This window comes from Balaenoptera physalus (genome assembly GCF_965194825.1).
Source record: "Balaenoptera physalus genome assembly, chromosome: 11".
Classification (NCBI taxonomy): Eukaryota; Metazoa; Chordata; class Mammalia; order Artiodactyla; family Balaenopteridae; genus Balaenoptera; species Balaenoptera physalus.
This window is the reverse complement of record NC_138896.1, coordinates 77,217,571-77,230,173: the sequence shown is the minus strand read 5'-3', so window position 1 is coordinate 77,230,173 and position 12,603 is coordinate 77,217,571. Positions and strand designations below refer to the sequence as shown.

Below are 12,603 nucleotides of genomic sequence, written 5' to 3'. Positions count from 1 at the left end.
AGTTTTTGAGAAAACATGAGGGATAGTTTAGGGGTGACTACATGTCAGAATAATAGAAGAGTGGAGAATTTTACCAAAACCAAACTATTTGGGAGCTTCAAAAGATTTCTATATGTAACGGAACAAAAGGGGAATTCTCTTTTCCTATATATGTTCCTCAAGAAAAGAAATCAAGCAGATGGCTTAAAGCTGGTTATAGGATGGCTCACATTCTTTGAGCATTATGCATCTAACTTAATTGTTTTAGAGCGTGTTGGTGTTGTAACATCTCAGAGAAGAACTGAAAAGGCACATGCTTTTATCCATGACCAGAATTTTAGTCCAAAAAAAAGTGTATTTGTGTTCACCACTGCAGCTAGCGCACTGCTCTGTTTGAAGTTACTGTGTGGATGGAGTGTCTCTTTGCCCCTTGGAAGGCAGTTTTATGAAAAGCAAGCCTCAATCTGCAGAGAATGAAGGAAACTGAAGGTTCGTTGTGTTAAGTGCAATTAATACAAGCCCTTGTGCTTCTCGAAAACGCGCAGCGAAGGCTGGCCCGCGACGCACAGATTGATACGTTAGCCCTTTGCTTTTTTTCTTTCCGGATAACCTTGTAACATATTGAAACCTTTTAAGGATGCCAAGAATGCATTATTCCACAAAAAAACAGTAGACCAACATATAGAGTGTTTAAAATAGCATTTCTGGGCAAATTCAAACGCTTGTGGTTCTAGGACTCACATCTGTTTCAGTTTTTCCTCAGTTGTATATTGACCAGTGTTCTTTATTGCAAAAACATATACTCGATTTAGGAGCGTCAGCATATTTTTTTCTCTTCTCATCCTGGAGTGCATTCAAGATCTTCCCCATACAGGAAAATTAACAAAAAATTTATATATAGGCAGCGACAAACAGAGCTATGTTCAAAATAGTAATTATGGGCTTAAATAAAAGGAAGACTGTTTTAAGCTTTAGTCCAGCGTATCTGTTCAGTTTTTCAAGCTGCTGACCTCCCGAGACCGGCACTGTGTTTCAGTAGCCCATGCAAACCCTATGCTTGTACGACTTGCCAATACAATTTTCAATTTGTTTTTGCAAGACATTGTTCAAGCCACCAGAAGTATCAAAGATGACACTGTAGCAGGATAAGTACTCCAGATAAGAGACTGTCACTGGCTGACTCAGATTATTAGCAGAGACAGTCCTCAAAGACTCAGTGATCCATAATTTAGAGACAGCTAGAAAAGGTACTAAGAACTTGAAGGGTATATATGATGCAAACACGCACCAAGGCATAGGTCTAAGATACTGCATTATCACTGTAAAGTATACTTCTAAAATATTTATTTTTTTAAGAAAGTATTTGTTAGTCTCCCCTCTCTGTGGAATGGTGAAAGCCAGATGCCATACTTTGAAAGTAAGATGATGAAACGCATTCTTAATACAGGAAGCATTCAGCAACGTAGGAATTAAAACTTAGTAAAGGAATCTTCTAATTTACCTATTGGCACAGACCTTACATTTAACTCTGATGACTGGATAATATTTTACGTTCGTAAAACATCATCTTGTTAGCCAACATTAAAAAATGGATGTGGAATGATGAAAGGTTGGTACGATTTTTTTAAAAAACCAAAAATTTATCAATTTTAATCTAGAAGATTTCATTAATATTCTGTCTCAGTATTTCAAAAGCAAAAAAGGAATAAGGAAAATTGCATTTTAGACCAATTTTACATGCAGTGTACCATTTGCTGGGCTAGAAATAGATAAAGATTATTTATTTTTGTTCATACCTTGTACTACTTTTCTATTAAAATCATTTTATAAAATCAGCGCAGTCACGTGTATGTTTGGCAGAGATGGTGTCCATGGCAGTTGAAATTTGATGTGGGCCTAGAGTGTGATTATGGCTTAGGGAATCCAGGAAAAAATGCACATTTCAGGCATGTAGATGATATTATGGTCAAATCTCAAGGATCTATTGTGTATTTTAATGCTTATCTTTCTTTGCCTGTAGCTATTTTTTTTCTCATTTCTTATTTGTTCTGCTGCTACTAATATATAAGAGAGTTGTATTGGGAGATTATTATTCAGTGCAGGCATTTAGCACAGTGACATGGGATTGTGAAGAAATACCAGGGCAAGAGAAGAAAGAATGATTTGAGGAGAGAAAAAAAAAATGTCCTAGGTAAACAGACTGAATCACCCGGAATATTCTCTACTGGTTCCCTTTTGGAAGTTGCCATGGTTGCCAGCCAGGTGTTTAGATCAGGTTTCTCCACCTCAGCACTTTTGGCATCTGAGGCTGGATAATTCTTTATCGTGGGGGGCTGTCCTGTGCGATGTTTAGTGGCATCACTAGCCTCTACCCACTAGATGCCAGTAGCTCCCCCATTTGTGACAAGCAAAAATGTCTCCAGACACTGCACAATGTACCCCAGGGTGCAGAATCAACCCCAGGTGAGAAGCACAGCTTTAGGTGGAGGAACTGAGTTTCTGAGCACTTGGGGAACGCAGGCTGACCACGGCGGTGGACTGGTTCTTGCCTAGGGTGACTAATGAGCCTGAGCGGTCCCTCGCAAGCTTTCCCATGTGGAGTGTGGAGCTGTAGCATCCTTCACAGGGCAGCCTGGCTCAGTGATTAAGAATATAGGCTCTGGAGCCAGACCTTCTGGGTTCAAATCCTGGTATTGCCATTAGCTCTGTCACCTTGGGAAGGTTGTATAACCTCTCTGAACACCCAGTTAAAGTGGGAGAGAGTATTACACTGTAGGTTCCTGTAAACATGAGTTACCACGTTTGGACTGTTTAGCGCAGGTTCGAGTACACAGGAAGAGCTCACTATAGGTTAGCTAAGAAGGATAGAATAAGTCTGAAGACTAAACCCAGGAAGGTGGGCCAGTGTTCTTTAAAATACCCTCCAGCGGCTAACTCAGTGCTAGGAAGGCCCCCTTAGTGTTTGGGGGAGGTTACAAACCGTGGCCCTCTGTGTATATCACATTTCCAGATGTGTTTTGTTTGACTGGCAAGCATTAAAAAGATACTCAAATTAGTTGCCAGCGCTTAAAAAGATGAGTATTTTCACATTCAAATTTGGATTTCTGGCTTCAAAACAGGAAGAACTGGCCACCTGGGTACATGGTATCACAGGTCCCCTGTAGCGACGCTCAGCTGGATCCAAGCAGCCACTGCTCCTTCCAGACAGGGCTGGCTGTGTCCAGTTAGCCAGCCATTTATGCCACCTAACTGACCCCTGCAGACTCACGCACTTGCCATGGTTGTCACAAGTGTTTTCCCTCTAACTCAGAGTTTCTCAACCTCACCCTTACTGACATTTTGGGCCAAATAATTGTGAGGGGCTATTGTGTGCATCGGACCCTCAGAGGGGCTTACCACATGACTCTTGCCTCAGAGACCCTGACGAGAGCCGCTCACACCAGTGGTGACCCCTTGATGCCGATGCTGCCAGCACCGTGCTAGACTCAGCGCCTCGAGACTCACAGGCTTCATCGCCTCCACTCTCCCTGACAAGCTTAGCAGACACGGATGTGAGCATCATGCCCATTTTACAGATAAGGATGCCGAGGCTGGGAGAATTAAGTCACTCACTTTATCAGTCGCCCATTGCTGAATAACACACCACACTCATACCAAAAATTAGTGACTTAAAGCAATCACCATTGTATTTGCTTGGGATCCTGTGGGTACACGATATGGGCTGGGTTAGCTGTGAGGGGCGGTGTCCTGCTGTTACTCAGGGATGAGGGGCCGGCTGATCCTGCACGGCCTCTCGCACACTTCAATAGCTGGTTCTGGCTGCTGGCTGGGCCTTTCTATGTGGTCTCTTATCTTTAAGGATAAGGGGTGCCGTCGGCTCTTTCACACTGTGATACCACATCCCATGAAGGTGAGACTGGAAGCCTCAAAGGCCTCTTGAGGCCTGAAATCCACAGTTACACTAGAGTTGGCCCTCCACATCCGCAGATACAGAACACTGACATCGGGACTTGAGCATCCTCGCACTTTGGTATCTGGGGGGGTGGTCCTGGAACCAATTCCCATGGACATGGAGGGATGACTATATATCACTTCCACTGCATTTACTGGCCAAAGCAAGCCCACGGACAGCACAGATTCAAAGAGATAGAGAAATAGGCACCACCTCTCAATGAGAGGAGTGGCAAAGTCACATTGCAAAGGAGATCTGTACAGATTGGGAGAAGTTGCTGCAGCATCCTTCAAATGGTCTCTCCCATGGGCCAAGATTCCACAGTGTTTGAGTGGCTCTACCTCCCCTCTCTCCTCTGACAGCACCTGCTATAGGATTCCCTTCTCTCACCCCCAGAAACCCACCTTAAGCATGGGGCAGAGGGTAGGACAAAGAATTTGGAGTCAAGAAAACCTGGTTCCAAGCTTTGCTCTTATTAGCTGTGTGTCCTTTAGCCAGTTACTTAACCTCTCTGAGCTTCATTCAGTATTCTCATGTGGAACATGAGGATATGATAACGTTATAGGGTGTTGGTGAGGATTGCTAATCATGGAAGTAAAGAGCATGGCACCGAGTAGGACCTCAAGCAGTGGCAGGGATGATGGTGGTGGTGGTGGCGGCAGTGATCACCCACTGGCATGGGGAGAAAACAGCCGCATTCCCATCACCGGCTTTTGATGACTCATGAGCCTCCCTGATTCAGCAAATTGCAGGGCGCTCCCTTCAAGGCACTGGGAGGGGACTCCTGAAGGTTCTTGATCAGGCTCAGGCCGGGGAAGCAGAGGGTGGGGAACCAGAGGATGGGCTCAGCCTCGGCTCAGACATGCCAAGTCCTCCCCCATCCCTGGGAAACGCCGAGGAATGTTTTCCCATGTCTCAGGAGAGACCTATGACACGAGCAGGGTGGGGACCTACCTCTCCTTTACAGAGCAAGATTTTGAGGCTGAGAAGAGCAGCCCTGAACCCTAGGCACACCCTGCACCGTACCCCACTTTGCTTCCTGCGGGTATCAAGCTGTGCCCCCGTGGGTAAGCCAGTGAGCTTCCTTTGGGCCTCAGGTTCCTGTCTATCAAGTGGAAATAAGAAGACCTGTGCAACTCGCAGCACAGATTTATTAGCAACTGCTCCCATTTACTGCACACATGTCCTGGGTAGGTTTTTTTTTGTTTTTTTTTTAATGTATTCTTCATTACATTATTTTGTTTGAAATCGTGGCATCCAACAAAAAGAAGGATTACTCTTTACATTTTACAGAAGAAACAGAAGCCCCAGAAGATTAAGTGTCTTTTCCGAAACGACGGAGCCGGTAAGAAGCAAAGCCAGGTCCCTCTGATTACAGAGCCCTCGTTTTATCCACGAGATGACAGTACCTCAGGGTTACCAGGAAGAGAAAAATGGAAGGCTAGAAACACTAGAAACCTAACATTTCATTCCTGACCTAGAGTCACCTGTCCTAGTTTCCGAGCTGAGACCACCTTGGAGTCCCTGGTGAAAGTTCACACACTCTTGTTCAGGAGGCCCCGGTGGGCAGGCGGCAAGGTTTCCCTCTGCACATGAACCAGGCCTGAGAGACCTAGACCCTGGCTTTATGACCAGCCCAGCAGCACCTTTCACCATCTGGCTAGTGGTCCACCTCTGGCCACCACTTTGCTGTGTGACTTTGGGCAAATCCCTTCCCTTCTCTGGGCCTTATTCCCTGACATGTGCACAATGGTTTGGATGGGGTCACATGACTGAGTTTGGTTTCCTGTTCAGCAGTATCGCGTCCCAGGAAATTGATGGCATGTGGAGGTGGAGAACAGGCCTCAAACCCTAATACTTGGGAATAAAAAGAATGCAAATGAAAACCGGCCTCCGCTGCTTACGGATACAGGGAGAGCATCTCGTTGCGTCCTCCTCTACCACGTCCTGGCCCCGTGCCCCACGCAGCATGATGTGGCAGCACAGGAAAACTGTGAGTGTCAGAATCAGAAACACCTGCACAATCTTGGGCAAATTTGACCTTTCTGAGCTCTCATTTCCTGGTCTGTGAAAGGGGCAAACCCTATCCACGGTGCAGGGCTCCGGCGAGGATTACCCGGAAAAGGGTTCCCGCAGTGATAGGCACATGGTGACCACTCAATAACCAGAAGCTCGTATGTTATGATCCTAATCTGTAAGCCCTCCTGTCTGCCGGGACCCCTCCCACCCTGGAGAGGGAAGCCTGATCAACTATTTAGTGGCAGATAATTCATGAGTAACTCCAATGCACCCCTCGGCACGTTGTCTCCTGAGTGTGCTTCCTGGGAGAAGAGACTAAAAGCGGTCAATTCTTCGCAGTCCTCCCAGCCCCTGGCAGTCTTTCCGGAGGGATTTCTGGCAACCTCGAGGTGGATTTCCCTTTCTAGGGCCTCTTCAGACTTTCACGATTCCGGCTGTGCCTGAAGCCTGTCTGCTTTTATTCTCTCACTCCACCTTCCCCAGACGCTGCTGGGCGCCAGGCCTTCTGCAAGGTGCAGAAAAGAGCGAGACCCTCTCATGCCTCGAGCCGCTCCAAGTTGACCTCGAGGTCGACTGCGAGGTGCAAGTCCAGGCTGAACCAGGAAGGAGACGGCACGGTGATTCCCAGGGAGCCTCCACGCGCCGGCAGGAAAACCACACTCGAGCACGTTCTCAGCGAGCAGTTTAAACCACTTGAATTCGGGTCTCGCAAACCAAGAAACCAGTTCTAAGTGTTTTCACCTCTCCCACTGCTTCCTCCTAAATTTCATTAGGGCTGACAATTTGTATATCCACTTACAGTGTAATGTGATTTAAATGGCTGACCATAACTGTTAGTGATGGAGTTTTCCCGGGGCGCAGGGAGCCGGGGAGGCGGCCGGGGACCTTTCCGAGCGCGGCAGGGCCCCTCCGCAGCTGGGCGGTAGTTTTAAAGGCCAGGATGCGTCTTGTTAGACGCAATGTTCGTCATAGGAGGCGGGAGGGACTGCCTCTTGGCCCCCTTCCCTCTTCACCCCACAATCACTTTTGTTCTTGGAGGCCGAGTTATCTTGGAGTTTTCGGCATGCAATAAAACACACTTGACCACAGGCCCCGTGTTGAGCCAGGACGGCTGGGGGAGAAGCCAAGCCCGTTGGCCTGACCGGCTACATGGTTAGGAGGAATTGATAGTGTGTGTCCTGCTTCGTGGCTTTTCTTTTTGTTTCGGCTTTGTAACTAAAACAGAGCTGATGCCTCAGAGGTGGGCTGTTCAATTTTATTTTATCCCCTCTCAGGATTTCACACACATTGTGTGTGTGTGTCCGTGCTTGTATATTTGTGTGTGGGGGGGGGGGGGGCGGGGGAGAGCAGTTATCATCATGGATTGAATTTGGGTTTGAATCCTTGCCCTGTCTCACTTGGGGACCTCAGGCATCTCCTCTTGCCTCTACGAGTATCGATTTCCTCATCTGGATCATGAAGCTGGTGTTCCTGCCTTGCATAATTAATCAGGTGAAGAATCTAGAACTGCACTGTCCAGTACAGGAGCCATGAGCCACATTTGGCTATTTAAATTTAATTAAAATAAAATAAAATATCCAGTTCCTCAGTTGCACTGGCTACATTTCACATGCTTAACAGCCACACATCCAAAGTGACGGCGTAGTTGCAGCACTTTCCAGCACTGAGGAAAGTTCCGCTGGAAGGACTGGCCTAGAGCTGTGCCTGTACCCACTAGACGCTCAAGCTGTACCTGCAGGAAGAACTGTGGCCTTCACCACCTTTAACCACACCAACACCTGCGGTCAACAGGGTGCTGAATTAAATCAGGAAAACATCTTACAGAGATCAGCTTCCCCCAGAATTGAGAATTTGAAACTCACAAACCAGCTGTCTTGCTCTGAGGACCCTGTGTCTCGTATGCATGATGTCCGAACGTGGGAAAATGCTCCACGGAGAGGCAGACGCAACACAAGAACAGCAGAGACTGCAAAGTGCAAACTGGAGGCTGTAACACGGCAGGTGTCCAGAGTGTCAATGGTTCTGGACCGTATTAGTTAAGGTTCTTTTGACCACAATCCCAGCATCCAACTTCAGCTGGAGGAAACAACAGCTCCTTGGAAGATGTTGCCATGTCTCCTGGAAGCCAAGGAAGTCTCGAGCCATAGGGGTGGCTCCGGGGACCTCAGATCAGAAATGCGTGAATTTGCCCTCTGCTGTGCTCTCCAAATTTGACAGAGCTCCCGAATCAGCTAGGATATTCGTAAAATACAGATGCTAGGGCCCCCCTCGGACATGCAGATTCATTGTGCTTGGAGGGAGTCCTGGGAATCTGTTTTTTCTAGGCTCCTTGGATGAGACTGAAACCTATGTTTCAGATCTGCACTCCCAGCTCTCCTGTGTTTCTAGAAACCTCGCTGCCAGGTTGAATGCCATAATCCAGAGTGAGGATCTGATTCGCCCATTCATCTGACATTGTTCAGTCAGCACAGTTGGGGGTGGGGAGGAAGGGCAGCAGAGTTTCTTGGCTCAAGTCCGACTCCTGGGGCCTAAATTCCTGGAACTACCATATAACCCAGCAATCCCACTTCTGGGTCTTTGTCCAAAAGAATTGGAATCAGGATCTCAAAGAGACATGTGCACTCCCGTATTCACTGCAGCATTATTCACAATAGCCAAGATCTGAAAGTAGCCTAAATGTCTATCGACAGATGAATGGATAAAGAAAATGTGGTATATACATACAAGGAAATATTATTCAGCTTCGATTAAAAAAAAAAAGGAAATCCTGCCATACACGACAACTTAGATGAAACTGGAGGACAGACGTTATGCTAAGTGAAATAAACCAGTCACAGAAGGACAGATACCGCATGATTCCAGTTACAGGAGGCATCCAAAATAGTCAAACTCCTAGAAACAGAGACTAGAATGGTGGTTGCCAGGGGATGATGGGGGGAGGGGGAAACAGGGAGTTGCTGTTCAAATGGGTATAAAGTTTCAGTCATGCAAGAAGAATCAATTCTAGAGACCTGCTGTACAGCATTGTGCCTGCAGTTAACAATCCTGTATTGTACACTTAAAAATTTAAGAGGTAGATCTCATGTTAAGTGTTCTTACCACAGTTTAAAAAAAAAAGGAGGGAGTCTTGATGAGGTGAGTTTTCAGGGAGCACAGACACAGCTCCTATGGGGCCAATGCCATTTCAGGGCTTTATTTTGTGACGTCTAGGGGTAGTGAGGCATTTTGTCACGCAGTCACAGGTAACCAATTCAAAGAGCTCTATTTTCTTTTGGGGGGAAACCATTTGAAAGCCATTTCTCTTACTGTTTAATGTGCTGTTGATTTTGCAACTTTTCAGTGAAAAACTTAGTCCTGAGAACACGTGATTTTAAGGGGTGCTTCACACGCCTGACTTGGTGATATCCAAAGGTCTTCATCCCCTTTTTGCCCTCAGACGAAATGCTCTATTTCATAATGGAAATGAAGGGGTAAAACTATTGGTGTGTGTGTGTGTGTGTGTGTTTGTGTGTATGGGAAAAATAGCAGTGCACCCAAGTGTTCACAGCGGTGAAGTCAGTTTTTAGTTGTATTAATCTTTGTATTCTAATATTTCTATGATGAAAAGGATTTTTTGCAATAATTAAAGGTCATTTTTAAATATAAAAATGGATACATGAAATAATGGTTGACATGCGTGTGATTACCCCTGTGAAAAGGGTGGAAAATGATCTCTGAGGGCTAACTTCACGCTTGAAGCTAAGAAAAGTTTTGGCTTCCAAGGGTGGAGAATCGCTCAGGAGTTTGGTAATTGGTACCACACTCCTCCCTCCGCAGGAGGTGACAGGAGCAGGATCTGCTAGGCTAGCTCCTGAGAGTCAGACTAAGGACTCTGAAGGGGTTTTTTCTATGTACCTGGGACAGTGCTCAGTGCTGATAATTATGCAAAAGTACAGAAGGAAAAAATGAAGAAAGAATTTAAGTCAGACTCACATGGTGAAGCTTGGGGAGGAGGGAGAATCAGAGGATGTTTACCTGACACAGAGCATTTGGGTTCCTTTAGATTTCTGACCTGGGGCTGGAAGAGCATGGGACCAAGGACGTGTGGGTGAGCGGCTGTGGCTTTCAGTGGGGGTGACTGAGGAATTGTGCCAAACAGCAGCAGAAGTCAGTCCACTCGGCCGGCAGTCAAGGGAAGTGAAGCCATGGGGAGCTTGGGGAGGTCCTTCTGTTTGAGGCCGGTGGTAAAGGGGGACGGGACCCCCCCCTCGGCTGATGCATCCTCAGGCAAGGGGTGAGCTTCCCCCTTGGTTTCAACAGAGCTGCTCCCTTTCCATGGACATGTTTTCACAATGCCTTGAAGATACAAATGAATTGACGGCATCTTCTTCACTTGTTATGTTGCTGGCAAATAGAAACTTATTATTATATAGTATCCCTATTAATACCAGATGTTTTGCACCTCAAATTCTATTGGGTTTGGTATCAGTATGGCTACCATCGTCTCCTTTTGGTTGGTACTTGTCTCTTTTAATCCTTTTGTTCAAGTGCTCTGTATCTTTAGGTTTTGAGTGTTTCTTTTAAACATCTGGAGTTGGATTTTCTTTACTCTGACAATCTTTACTCTTTGCCTTTTAACTGAAAAGTTAGTTCATTATTTTGATTGCATATATTTTGAGCTTTCTATTTGTCCTACTTTTTCTTTCTTTTGTTTATCTTCCTTTCTTGCTCTTTGGGGTGATTTGTATTTCCTTTTTCTCATTCCATTTTCTTACTTTTTGTTTTGGAAGCTATATTTCCTATTTTTTTTAAATATGGATACCCTTTATGCTTAAAATATTTATATTGAATAAACTCTAATATTAATCAGTACCTTGATCATCTTCTCAAACAATGTGAGGTTCCTAGATCATTTCAATTCCAGTTTTTCTTCTCCTAATGTATATGCTCTAATTTGACCAGTGTCTTAGTTGTTTAATGCCCTAAAGTAGACACTGCAGTTATTATTTTATACAGTCAATGTTCATTTAGATTTGCCAACATATTTGCCAAGATCTTGTCTCTTAGACCACCTGTGATCTGTATTGACTTTCCTTAGTGCCAGAAGTGCAGCCTTTAGAAGTTCTTTTAGTGAGTTGCTGGGAATTGTCTTAGTTTTTATTTTATTGAAAATATTTTTATTTAACCATCAATCTTAAATGGACGTTTTCCTGGGTATGAAATGACAATTATTCATCCATTCCTTTGACTCACAAAATATTATGATAACCAAGCTGTGTGCTAGACACTAAGGAACCAGGTTTGAGCCAGTGCAAACTCTGTCTCTGCTCTTACGGGATTAACCAGATAGTTGGAAAAGCAGACAATCAAACCATTACACAAATAAATATGAAACTGCAATTGGTAACTGACATGAAGGGCTCATGGTGCTCTGAGAGTTTATACTAGGGAGCTTGATGCAATCGGGGGGACCAGGGAAAGCTTCCCTCAAAGAAATGGAAATTGAGCTGGGAATTATCACTGAAGCTTGGTGAATAAGTAGGAGGTACCTTGGGCAAAGGCAGGGCTGGAAAGAGTGGCATCAGGGGAGAGTAATCCAGGCACAAGAAACAGCAAATGCAAAGGCCCTGTGGTGGACTGGCATCTTTGAGAAGCTGAAAGATGGCCAGTGAGACTAGATGACCAAGAATGGTGGGGACAGTGGCCAGCTGGGCTGGGAAGTTCAGCTGGACGTCATGAAGAACTTGCAAATTGTGTTGAAGATATTGGGCTTTCTACTAAAATGATATCTTTCTATTTATAATTCTTAGTAGAGAAGTAGAAGGAAGGAGAGAAGGAAAGAGGAAAGGCAGCCAGCCAGACAGGCTTGATTCCCAAGGATAAGATAAGACCCAGTCTAAAGTACAAGGCTCTTGCTATCAAAGTCTTCCTGCTAACAGTTTGTAGCCAGACATATATCGAAGCTCCCTGTCTGGGGTATTCTTGAGAGGGATATAGCTTGCTAAAGCTCATGTCATCAAAAGGAGAAGGTAGATATAGCTTGCTAAAGCTCATTTTATCAAAAAGAGAAAGGTAGATAATCAACAAATTCTTCCTGACTCATTTTTCAAAATAGTTGGTAAAAAGCATAAGTTAGTGTCAGCAATCTCCCCATTCTCTACTCAGGTCCCTGCTCTGTCCCTTCCCAAATATACAGTGGAGAAAAGACAGTCTCTTCAGCAAGTGTTGTTGGGAAAACTGGACAGCCCCAAAAATCAATGAAATTAGAACACCCCTTCACACCATACACAAAAATAAACTCAAAATGCCTTAAAGACTTAAATATAAGACATGACACCATGAAACTCCTAGAAGAGAACATAGGCAAAACATTCTCTGACATAAATCACAGCAATGTTTTCTTAGGTCAATCTCCCAAGGCAATAAGAAAAAAAAGCAAAAATAAACAAATGGAACCCAATCAAACTTACAAGCTTTGGCACAGCAAAGGAAACCATAAACAAAAGAAAAGACAACCTGTGGATGGACTGGGAGAAAATATTTGCAAATGATGCAACTGACAAGGGCTTAATTTCCAAAATATACAAATAGCTCATGCAGCTCAATAACAAAAAATACAAACAACTCAATCAAAAAATGGGCAGAAGATCTACATAGACACTTCTCCAAAGAAG

The 12,603-nt window shown here is 44.9% G+C and overlaps 1 long non-coding RNA gene across 3 annotated transcripts in view; it reads right to left on the bottom strand.

The window, feature by feature from the left end:
- The window catches only part of LOC309638490, an 84,273-nt gene that overhangs the window by 6,058 nt on the left and 65,612 nt on the right, over positions 1-12,603 (bottom strand). The window lies entirely within an intron of this gene.